This window comes from Nicotiana tabacum, chromosome 3 (genome assembly GCF_000715075.1).
Source record: "Nicotiana tabacum cultivar K326 chromosome 3, ASM71507v2, whole genome shotgun sequence".
NCBI lineage: Eukaryota > Viridiplantae > Streptophyta > Magnoliopsida > Solanales > Solanaceae > Nicotiana > Nicotiana tabacum.
The window spans coordinates 173,626,195-173,638,335 of record NC_134082.1 but is presented as its reverse complement, the minus strand read 5'-3'; the positions used below and the strand labels follow the sequence as shown (position 1 = coordinate 173,638,335).

General features: G+C 38.0%; 1 long non-coding RNA gene across 2 annotated transcripts; it reads left to right on the top strand.

Moving 5' to 3' along the window:
* Positions 1 to 1,616: 1,616 nt before the first annotated feature.
* On the top strand, positions 1,617 to 11,578 carry LOC142179547 (uncharacterized). 2 transcript variants are annotated; one of them, XR_012708027.1, is made up of 3 exons: positions 1,617 to 6,508; positions 7,164 to 10,602; positions 11,277 to 11,578. It is a non-coding gene; the product is annotated as an uncharacterized LOC142179547 (long non-coding RNA). The 2 variants fall into 2 exon arrangements; XR_012708026.1 differs by having other exon boundaries at positions 7,164 to 11,578.
* Positions 11,579 to 12,141: the final 563 nt, after the last annotated feature.

Sequence of the window (12,141 nt, the reverse complement as noted above, 5' to 3'; positions counted from 1 at the left end):
TCCCGGACGCGGGATCTGACAAATTCTACTCGACCATATATACATGGGGTACTCACAGCTATGTAACCAACAACAACAACAACAACAACAATCCAGTAATAATCTCATTTAGTGGGGTCTGAGGAGGGTAGTGTGTACGCAGACCTTACCCCTACCCTAGGGTAGAGAGACTGTTTCCAAATAGACCCCCGGCATCCTTCCCTCCAATAACTTCCCCCCTTGCTCTTGGGGAGACTCGAACTCACAACCTCTCGGTTGGAAGTGGAGGTTGCTTACCATCAGAGCAACCCCTCTTGTCTAAGAGAAATTTCTTATTTTGTGGCGGTTATTTTGACCATTTGTGACGATTTTCGGCCTCCGCAAAATGAATTGAAGCGGTTTTTAAAAACGTTACAGTTATGAGTGCCACGAGCAATATTAAGACGGTTTTTAAAACCCCCACGACGACCCCCTCTAATTGAATTTTTAATTTGTGGGGGTTTTCAAAGACAATTAGTGACGATTTATAGCCTCCACAAATAATACCAATTTTTTTAAAAAAAATTTACTTGTGTTGCGTTTATAACCCCCTTAATATGATCTCATGACTGTTAAAAAAAAATAATGAATTGCGAAATTAGATAAATACTTTTATTGAATAACTTATAATATAAATCAAATTCCATTACAAATAACCATAATAACAATTACCAAACATTAGATGTTCAAATCCTTATCAAACTAAACTGATACTAACACATACAAGGTAACTCAAAATATTTAGTACTCGGAATAGAAACTTATAGTTACTATGAACTTGCTTAGTGATTTGCATTGTTGTCACCTTATTATCCTCTTACTCCACAATTAAAGTAGACTCATCATCAAGCTGAAATAATGAAATAACGGAAAAATACTAAATGAGGCAGGGAAAGATTTAGATGGGGCGGGCAGGACAACTTTATTTAGAATATCTAAAAGTTGCTCTATTAATCTATTCGAGGACGAATGTTTCAAAGGGGGGAATAATGTTACGCCCCGCAATATTACATCGACATTACGTTCGGCAGTATTATATTACGACAATGTTATGCCAGCAATATTACATTATGTTGATGTTACGCTTCGCAGTAATAAGTTACAACGATGTTGCACCCTGTAGTAATGTACGTTGAATTTGTCGAAAAGTAATTGACATCAGTCCAAGGAAAATATTATTTGGGGACTATAAGAATTATAAGTGATTAGTAAATTCATGAAGGTGAAAGGGGGAGCAAGTCTAAGAAAACGAATTTTGTCAAAGTTTGGCATTTTGGGATAAAATACGGCCCGAGCTAAAATACCCGTCATTTATGGACTAGTGCCATACAAGGTACTACATGACCATGATAGTAAGGTGTATAAGGTATGTGTAAAGAAAGTAGTATTTTAAGTAAGTGGAAATAATTCTCAATTATGCGGGTAATTGGTTGATTACCGGGTAACACGACATTACCTAGTTAACTAATAAGTGGACAATTTTTTTTGGATAAAGATTACACTTTTCCACCCCATCCCACGTGGCAGCAAGCCACTAAACTAAACAAATGACTCATAGTCCCTTTTAATTAGGTGGCAATCTTTGGCTTTCTGGACCGAGTAAAATAAGAGGCCTTTTATGTTCTTTGTTGCTAATCATCTTGGCAGTTCTGCACTTTCTTTTTGTGCAATTACATAAATATAAAGAGGATGACACCAAATTTTGATTCTAGACCGGCCATCTGCCATGCTTTTATTTGATGCAATTGCATTGTACCATAGATTCACTTGGTTGCTAACTTTATCTTTAGTCTGATTCAGAGATAAGACTAGTTCAAGGTTATATTATTGATAGCGTGACGAGAAGCGTGTTTTACCTCCTAACCATTATTTGTGAACCAAATTATCCTTGAGATCTAGGAAAAGAATACTTAGTTTATGTTGAGGATCCAAATGGTGTAGAATTTCAAGAGATAATTCCAACAAAAGTTGAGCAAAATGCAGTAGCTAATTTGGATCTTGAGCAAATTAAAGTGTCAGCTGTTTGTGCTGGCAGTCCTACTGCTAATAGCGATTAGCCCAAGTTTGCATACTCGACTAAGAAATGAAAAAAATTGAAAACGTCTATTTTCCGATCACCAAAGTTTGTGCTGGAACCTGGATTAGTATGTAACAAATTTTACTACAACATAGCTCTCCCAAAAGTCCATATTGCTATCAAAAGTTTTAATGCTGAAGTAGTTGATGAGGCACGGAATCATGTCCCTCTTTATGAGATGTATTTCCACCACTGGCTTGTTGTAAGATATTATCAACGAAAAGGTGTTAAGGTGTCAAAGTACCATGGCGATCTGATGTTCCAAAAATCTGATTTTATTATAGCAAGTAACTCAGGTATGTTAAGGCACTTTCTTCTTTCTTTTGGTATGATCTAAAGTGAAATGAATACGCTAATTCATAACGGATCTACTCCTAGAAACTAAGGTTGTCCATGTTGTTCTTTCCATATAAAGTTATTCTAAACAAGTGTGTATGATCCTTAAATCCCACTAAGGTTCATATTGATGGTAGGGATGTCCATAATGTTAATCGAAGGTGGAATGACCTTACATCACTCCGAAAGGGTTAGAACGTGATTCCATGAGTCGAGCATGCATTATATATATGTATCTATTTTACTCTACCGAGCCGCGCTATAGTCGGCGGGGTATGGCACCTATTGTGCAACCACTGATCAGTTGGGTTTATCGAGCTTCACGTGGCCGGGTATGATTCTACCAAGCCTTATTATGGCCGGGTATGTTTTTACCGAGTCTTCTTTGAGGCCGGGTACCATATGATGATGATGATGATGCCCACAGAGGCGAATGTTTTTAAAAAAGTTCATGTATATATATGTATTATGCATTTCATGTCAGTAGACCCCAGAGGCACTCAGATGTTACAGGTTGTATCTCCTCTATCTCTCTTTACATTACTGTTCTTGTTTATGCTTTCCTACCTTACATACTCGGTACTTTATTCGTACTGACATCCCTTTTGCCTGGGGATGCTGAGCGTCATGCCCGCAGGTCCCGATTGATAGGTTGACAGTCCTCCTAGTAGGCTATCCGCTCAGCGAAGGTGTTGGTGCACTCCACTTGCTCCGGAGTTGCCTAGTTTGTCAGTATGCTTTGGATATGTATTGAATGGTACGACGGGGCCCTGTCCCGATCTTTATGATTTTATGTACTCTTAGAGACTTGTAGACAGATGTCAGGTGTAGGGACACTTGTATGGCCTTGTAGGCCTATGTTTTGAGTTTACAAATGGTCATGTCGGCCTTATATGCCCGTATGTCACATATATAAGTTTGTATATCATTTTGGGTCTTCATATGTTGAGTATTCCCTTATGTTTTATTCTTGTTATCTCATGACTGGTTTTCTGGCTCATTTACTCATGATAGTATGATAAGAAAGATATGTTACGTTGGTACTCGGTTGAGTAAAGCACCGGGTGCTCGTCGCGGCCCTCTGATTCGGGTCGTGACAAAAGTGGTATTAGAGCAGTTCTGTCCTAGGGATTCTACAAGCCGTGTCTAGTAGAATCTTGTTTATGGGTGTGTAGTGCACCACACTTATAAGCAGGAGGCTACAGGGCATTTAGCACTGTCACTATTTCTTCTTATTCTAGATCGTGTGGTAGAGCTCTGTTGTAAGAATTCAAACTCCTAAATTCGACTTTAGTCGTAATACAACGATACCTACATTTAAAAAGATGGTTGGTAAAAGATTGTATGTGGCTGTGAAGGAGTTGAGTTAGAGGAGCTCGATTTTGCATGATGCATATGATGGGTAAATATAAGGTCTTCAGTAGATCATGTGTGTACTAAGAAGTGTAAGCTTCTCGATAAGGAGCCTTAAGGCAAAGAATATCTATCCACCCCTAAAGGCAATGAAAGATTCAAAAGATAGATACAAGCTTCAACAAGTAAAAGGAGCAAGATGGGAAGGGTACAGGGCACCTAGTTAATAAAGATTATAGGTATTTTCATCTCCGGCAGAAAAATATAAGCATTGAAAGTTACCCTTAACAGTAACAGAGGTATGTATAATTGACCATACCCATCTCAATTATACCCTATTGGGGGCTAACATGTGTAGATTAAGAAAAGGACGAGATATCAGGATCCGGTTGAGGTTAGGATAACCCATAATGTGAATTTATTGTTTGTGTTAGTTGACAATTTCGTAAGCATAATGCAAATGTGCTAATAAATCTCCTTGTGAGATACCCAGATGACGCACTCTAAAATAGTACAACTAGATATGAGTACTATAAAGATAGCCACTGGAAGCCTTGAAGGGATAAATATTACCTTAGCATGGCTCGTATCCCTAGGAGAGAGAATTTTAGGCATCCCGAAGAGCCAGTGAGATAAAGCAAGGAGAGCTAAAAGCCAAAGAATGTTGTATTGAAGTTTCCACAAGAAAAGGGATATGCAGAAATATTATCAGAGTATTGAGAAGAAAGATAAGGAAGCATTATGAATAAGGTATGATACATGGATGAAAACGGTAGAGTGTTACAGAACCTATAGTTAAATGAAGGAAGAGACTAAAGGTGATGGGCCTTAAGACAACAAAAGAGTATAGGCCATAAGGTTATATCCTCATTTTGAAAAGTAAGTTCGTGACTCCAACGCGACTACTAGAGGGGAGAGTTAATCCCTAGAGTAATAGAAATCAGTTTGGGCTGGTGAATAAGATAAACTAAAAATGAATTAGGGACTGAATGATTGCAAAGTACTCGACATCATGGGAATTTCAGATTTCGTTCCGAATATAATATAATGGACCACAAAAGAAAATTCATGATGAATTACATAAGTGCACCTATAAAGCCAGGGTCATATAGGCTGCATGACAAGAGGTAACAGAAGTTGCAAGATTAGGAATATTACGACCACAGGTCATGATATGAGCAAAACGACTAAAGGGGGGAATACCCTAGACTTTGGATTTATTCACCGAGCAAATTCTTAAATGGCAAGAAGAGTATTAAGATATTCACAAGAAATATAAGTTATGAAAATGATAAAAGCATCAGTCAACATTCGAGGACGAATGTTTCAAAGGGGGGAATAATGTTACGCCCCGCAATATTACATCGACATTACGTTCGGCAGTATTATATTACGACAATGTTATGCCAGCAATATTACATTACATTGATGTTACGCTTCGCAGTAATAAGTTACAATGATGTTGCACCCTGTAGTAATGTACGTTGAATTTGTCATAAAGTAATTGACATCAGTCCAAGGAAAATATTATTTGGGGACTATAAGAATTATAAGTGATTAGTAAATTCATGAAGGTGAAAGGGGGAGCAAGTCTAAGAAAACGAATTTTGTCAAAGTTTGGCATTTTGGGATAAAATACGGCCCGAGCTAAAATACCCGTCATTTATGGACTAGTGCCATACAAGGTACTACATGACCATGATAGTAAGGTGTATAAGGTATGTGTAAAGAAAGTAGTATTTTAAGTAAGTGGAAATAATTCTCAATTATGCGGGTAATTGGTTGATTACCGGATAACACGACATTACCTAGTTAACTAATAAGTGGACAATTTTTTTTGGATAAAGATTACACTTTTCCACCCCATCCCACGTGGCAGCAAGCCACTAAACTAAACAAATGACTCATAGTCCCTTTTAATTAGGTGGCAATCTTTGGCTTTCTGGACCGAGTAAAATAAGAGGCATTTTATGTTCTTTGTTGCTAATCATCTTGGCAGTTCTGCACTTTCTTTTTGTGCAATTACATAAATATAAAGAGGCTGACACCAAATTTTGATTCTAGACCGTCCATCTGCCATGCTTTTATTTGATGCAATTGCATTGTACCATTGATTCACTTGGTTCCTAACTTTATCTTTAGTCTGATTCAGAGATAAGACTAGTTCAAGGTTATATTATTGATAGCGTGACGAGAAGCGTGTTTTACCTCCTAACCATTATTTGTGAACCAAATTATTCTTGAGAGCTAGGAAAAGAATACTTAGTTTATGTTGAGGATCCAAAGGGTGTAGAATTTCAAGAGATAATTCCAACAAAAGTTGAGCAAAATGCAGTAGCTAATTTGGATCTTGAGCAAATTAAAGTGTCAGCTGCTTGTGTTGGCAGTCCTACTGCTAATAGTGATTAGCCCAAGTTTTCAAACTCGACTAAGAAATGAAAAAAGTGAAAACGTCTATTTTCCGATCACCAAAGTTTGTGCTGGAACCTGGATTAGTATGTAACAAATTTTACTACAACATAGCTCTCCCAAAAGTCCATATTGCTATCAAAAGTTTTAATGCTGAAGTAGTTGATGAGGCACGGAATCATGTCCCTCTTTATGAGATGTATTTCCACCACTGGCTTGTTGTAAGATATTATCAACGAAAAGGTGTTAAGGTGTCAAAGTACCATGGCGATCTGAGGTTCCAAAAATCTGATTTTATTATAGCATGTAACTCAGGTATGTTAAGGCACTTTCTTCTTTCTTTTGGCATAATTTAAAGTGAAATGAATACGCTAATTCATAACGGATCTACTCCTAGAAACTAAGGTTGTCCATGTTGTTCTTTCCATATAAAGTTATTCTAAACAAGTGTGTATGATCCTTAAATCCCACTAAGGTTCATATTAATGGTAGGGATGTCCATAATGTTAATCGAAGGTCGAAAGGGTTAGAACGTGATTCCATGAGTCGAGCATGCATTATATATATGTATCTATTTTACTCTACCGAGCCGCGCTATAGTCGGCGGGGTATGGCACCTATTGTGCAACCACTGATCAGTTGGGTTTACCGAGCTTCACGTGGCCGGGTACGATTCTACCGAGCCTTATTATGGCCGGGTACGTTTTTACCGAGTCTTCTTTGAGGCCGGGTACCATATGATGATGATGATGCCCACAGAGGCGAATGTTTTTAAAAAAGTTCATGTATATATATGTATTATGCATTTCATGTCAGTATCCCCAAGAGGCACTCAGATGTTACAGGTTGTATCTCCTCTATCTCTCTTTACATTACTGTTCTTGTTTATGCTTTCCTACCTTACATACTCGGTACTTTATTCGTATTGACATCCCTTTTGCCTGGGGATGCTGCGCGTCATGGCCGCAAGTCCCGATTGATAGGTTGACAGTCCTCCTAGTAGGCTATCCGCTCAGCGAAGGTGTTGGTGCACTCCACTTGCTCCGGAGTTGCCTAGTTGGTCAGTATGCTTTGGATATGTATTGATTGGTATGGCGGGGCCCTGTCCCGATCTTTATGATTTTATGTACTCTTAGAGGCTTGTAGACAGATGTCAGGTGTAGGGACACTTGTATGGCCTTGTAGGCCTATGTTTTGAGTTTACAAATGGTAATGTCGGCCTTATAGGCCCGTATTTCACATATATAAGTTTGTATATCATTTTGGGTCTTCATATGTTGAGTATTCCCTTATGTTTTATTCTTGTTATCTCATGACAGGTTTTCTGGCTCATTTACTCATGATAATATGATAAGAAAGATATGTTACGTTGGTACTCGGTTGAGTAAAGCACAGGGTGCCCGTCGCGGCCCTCTGATTCGGGTCGTGACAAAAGTGGTATCATAGCAGTTCTGTCCTAGGGGTTCTACAAGCCGTGTCTAGTAGAATCTTGTTTATGGGTGTGTAGTGCACCACACTTATAAGCAGGAGGCTACAGGGCATTTAGGACTGTCACTCTTTCTTCTTATTCTAGATCGTGTGGTAGAGCTCTGTTGTAAGAATTCAAACTCCTAAATTCGACTTTAGTCATAATACAACGATACCTACATTTAAAAAGATGGTTGGTAAAAGATTGTATGTGGCTGTGAAGGAGTTGAGTTAGAGGAGCTCGATTTTGCATGATGCATATGATGGGTAAATATAAGGTCTTCAGTAGATCATGTGTGTACTAAGAAGTGTAAGCTTCTCGATAAGGAGCCTTAAGGCAAAGAATATCTATCCACCCCTAAAGGCAATGAAAGATTCAAAAGATAGATACAAGCTTCAACAAGTAAAAGGAGCAAGATGGGAAGGGTACAGGGCACCTAGTTAATAAAGATTATAGGTATTTTCATCTCCGGCAGAAAAATATAAGTATTGAAAGTTACCCTTAACAGTAACAGAGGTATGTATAATTGACCATACCCATCTCAGTTATACCCTATTGGGGGCTAACATGTGTAGATTAAGAAAAGGACAAGATATCAGGATCCGGTTGGGGTTAGGATAACCCATAATGTGAATTGATTGTTTGTGTTAGTTGACAATTTTTGAAGTATAATGCAAATGTGCTAATAAATCTCCTTGTGAGATACCCAGATGGCGCACTCTAAAAGAGTACAACTAGATATGAGTACTATAAAGATAGCCACTGGAAGCCTTGAAGGGATAAATATTACCTTAGCATGGCTCGTGTCCCTAGGAGAGAGAATTTTAGGCATCCCGAAGAGCCAGTGAGATGAAGCAAGGGGAGCTAAAAGCCAAAGAATGTTGTATTGAAGTTTCCACAATAAAAGGGATATGCAGAAATATTATCAGAGTATTGAGAAGAAAGATAAGGAAGCATTATGAATAAGGTATGATACATGGATGAAAATGGTAGAGTGTTACAGAACCTATAGTTAAATGAAGGAAGAGACTAAAGGTGATGGGCCTTAAGACAACAAAAGAGTATAGGCCATAAGGTTATATCCTCATTTTGAAAAGTAAGTTCGTGACTCCAACGCGACTACTAGAGGATAGAGTTAATCCCCAGAGTAATAGAAATCAGTTTGGGCTGGTGAATAAGATAAACTAAAAATGAATTAGGGACTGAATGATTGCAAAGTACTCGACATCATGGGAATTTCAGATTTCGTTCCGAATATAATATAATGGACCACAAAAGAAAATTCATGATGAATTACATAAGTGCACCTATAAAGCCAGGGTCATATAGGCTGCATGACAAGAGGTAACAGAAGTTGCAAGATTAGGAAGATTACGACCACAGGTCATGATATGAGCAAAACGACTAAAGGGGGAATACCCTAGACTTTGGATTTATTCACCGAGCAAATTCTTAAATGGCAAGAAGAGTATTAAGATATTCACAAGAAATATAAGTTATGAAAATGATAAAAGCATCAGTCAACATTCGAGGACGAATGTTTCAAAGGGGGGAATAATGTTACGCCCCGCAATATTACGTCGACATTACGTTCGGCAGTATTATATTACGGCAATGTTATGCCGGCAATATTACATTACGTTGATGTTACGCTTCGCAGTAATAAGTTACAACGATGTTGCACCCTGTAGTAATGTACGTTGAATTTGTCGTAAAGTAATTGACATCAGTCCAAGGAAAATATTATTTGGGGACTATAAGAATTATAAGTGATTAGTAAATTCATGAAGGTGAAAGGGGGAGCAAGTCTAAGAAAACGAATTTTGTCAAAGTTTGGCATTTTGGGATAAAATACGGCCCGAGCTAAAATACCCGTCATTTATGGACTAGTGCCATACAAGGTACTACATGACCATGATAGTAAGGTGTATAAGGTATGTGTAAAGAAAGTAGTATTTTAAGTAAGTGGAAATAATTCTCAATTATGCGGGTAATTGGTTGATTACCGGGTAACACGACATTACCTAGTTAACTAATAAGTGGACAATTTTTTTTGGATAAAGATTACACTTTTCCACCCCATCCCACGTGGCAGCAAGCCACTAAACTAAACAAATGACTCATAGTCCCTTTTAATTAGGTGGCAATCTTTGGCTTTCTGGACCGAGTTAAATAAGAGGCCTTTTATGTTCTTTGTTGCTAATCATCTTGGCAGTTCTGCACTTTCTTTTTGTGCAATTACATAAATATAAAGAGGCTGACACCAAATTTTGATTCTAGACCGTTCATCTGCCATGCTTTTATTTGATTCAATTGCATTGTACCATAGATTCACTTGGTTCCTAACTTTATCTTTAGTTTGATTCAGAGATAAGACTAGTTCAAGGTTATATTATTGATAGCATGACGAGAAGCGTGTTTTACCTCCTAGCTATTATTTGTGAACCAAATTATTCTTGAGAGCTAGGAAAAGAATACTTAGTTTATGTTGAGGATCCAAAGGGTGTAGAATTTCAAGAGATAATTCCAATAAAAGTTGAGCAAAATGCAGTAGCTAATTTGGATCTTGAGCAAATTAAAGTGTCAGCTGCTTGTGCTGGCAGTCCTACTGCTAATAGCGATTAGCCCAAGTTTGCAAACTCGACTAAGAAATGAAAAAAAGTGAAAGCGTCTATTTTCCGATCACCAAAGTTTGTGCTGGAACCTGGATTAGTATGTAACAAATTTTACTACAACATAGCTCTCCCAAAAGTCCATATTGCTATCAAAAGTTTTAATGCTGAAGTAGTTGATGAGGCACGGAATCATGTCCCTCTTTATGAGATGTATTTCCACCACTGGCTTATTGTAAGATATTATCAACGAAAAGGTGTTAAGGTATCAAAGTACCATGGCGATCTGAGGTTCCAAAAATCTGATTTTATTATAGCAAGTAACTCAGGTATGTTAAGGCACTTTCTTCTTTCTTTTGGCATGATCTAAAGTGAAATGAATATGCTAATTCATAACGGATCTACTCCTAGAAACTAAGGTTGTCCATGTTGTTCTTTCCATATTAAGTTATTCTAAACAAGTGTGTATGATCCTTAAATCCCACTAAGGTTCATATTGATGGTAGGGATGTCCATAATGTTAATCGAAGGTGGAATGACCTTACATCACTCCGAAAGGGTTAGAACGTGATTCCATGAGTCGAGCATGCATTATATATATGTATCTATTTTACTCTACCGAGCCGCGCTATAGTCGGCGGGGTATGACACCTATTGTGCAACCTCTGATCAGTTGGGTTTATCGAGCTTCACGTGGCCGGGTACGATTCTACCGAGCCTTATTATGGCCGGGTACGTTTTTACCGAGTCTTCTTTGAGGCCGGGTACCATATGATGATGATGATGCCCACAGAGGCGAATGTTTTTAAAAAAGTTCATGTATATATATGTATTATGCATTTCATGTCAGTAGACCCCAGAGGCATTCAGATGTTACAGGTTGTATCTCCTCTATCTCTCTTTACATTACTGTTCTTGTTTATGCTTTCCTACCTTACATACTCGGTACTTTATTCGTACTGACATCCCTTTTGCCTGGGGATGCTGCGCGTCATGCCCGCAGGTCCCGATTGATAGGTTGACAGTCCTCCTAATAGGCTATCCGCTCAGCGAAGGTGTTGGTGCACTCCACTTGCTCCGGAGTTGCCTAGTTGGTCAGTATGCTTTGGATATGTATTGATTGGTATGGAGGGGCCCTGTCCCGATCTTTATGATTTTATGTACTCTTAGAGGCTTGTAGACAGATGTCAGGTGTAGGGACACTTGTATGGCCTTGTAGGCCTATGTTTTGAGTTTACAAATGGTCATGTCGGCCTTATAGGCCCGTATGTCACATATATAAGTTTGTATATCATTTTGGGTCTTCATATGTTGAGTATTCCTTTATGTTTTATTCTTGTTATCTGATGACTGGTTTTCTGGCTCATTTACTCATGATAGTATAATAAGAAAAATATGTTATGTTGGTACTCGGTTGAGTAAAGCACCGGGTGCCCGTCGCGGCCCTCTGATTCGGGTCGTGACACATTTCTATCTCTACTTTCTGTTATCATGTTTTTTTCGTGGATTTGACTTTGAATGTAGTAACTATAACGGTATGGCCTAATTAGATTGGTTGTTAAATTCTTCATATGGTAAATGATGAATTGAATGGTATAATTTTTATGTGTAGAAAATTTTCAAATTGTAATAAATTGTGTTCATTCTTTTTGCTGCCATTTATTCTTTAATTATATAAGGTTCAAATAAAAAATTGAAAAAGTTAAAAAATTATTTTAGAATACGGAAAAAGAAAAAAAAGGCAAAAATCTGGAAATGTTGAATGGAGCAGGCAGGGTGGGTTAAAATGGTAAAAATAGCACAGTATAACCAGTTTTCGGACTGGTCATTCAAAAATAGTCAGCATTTACCAAATCAATGAAAAATAA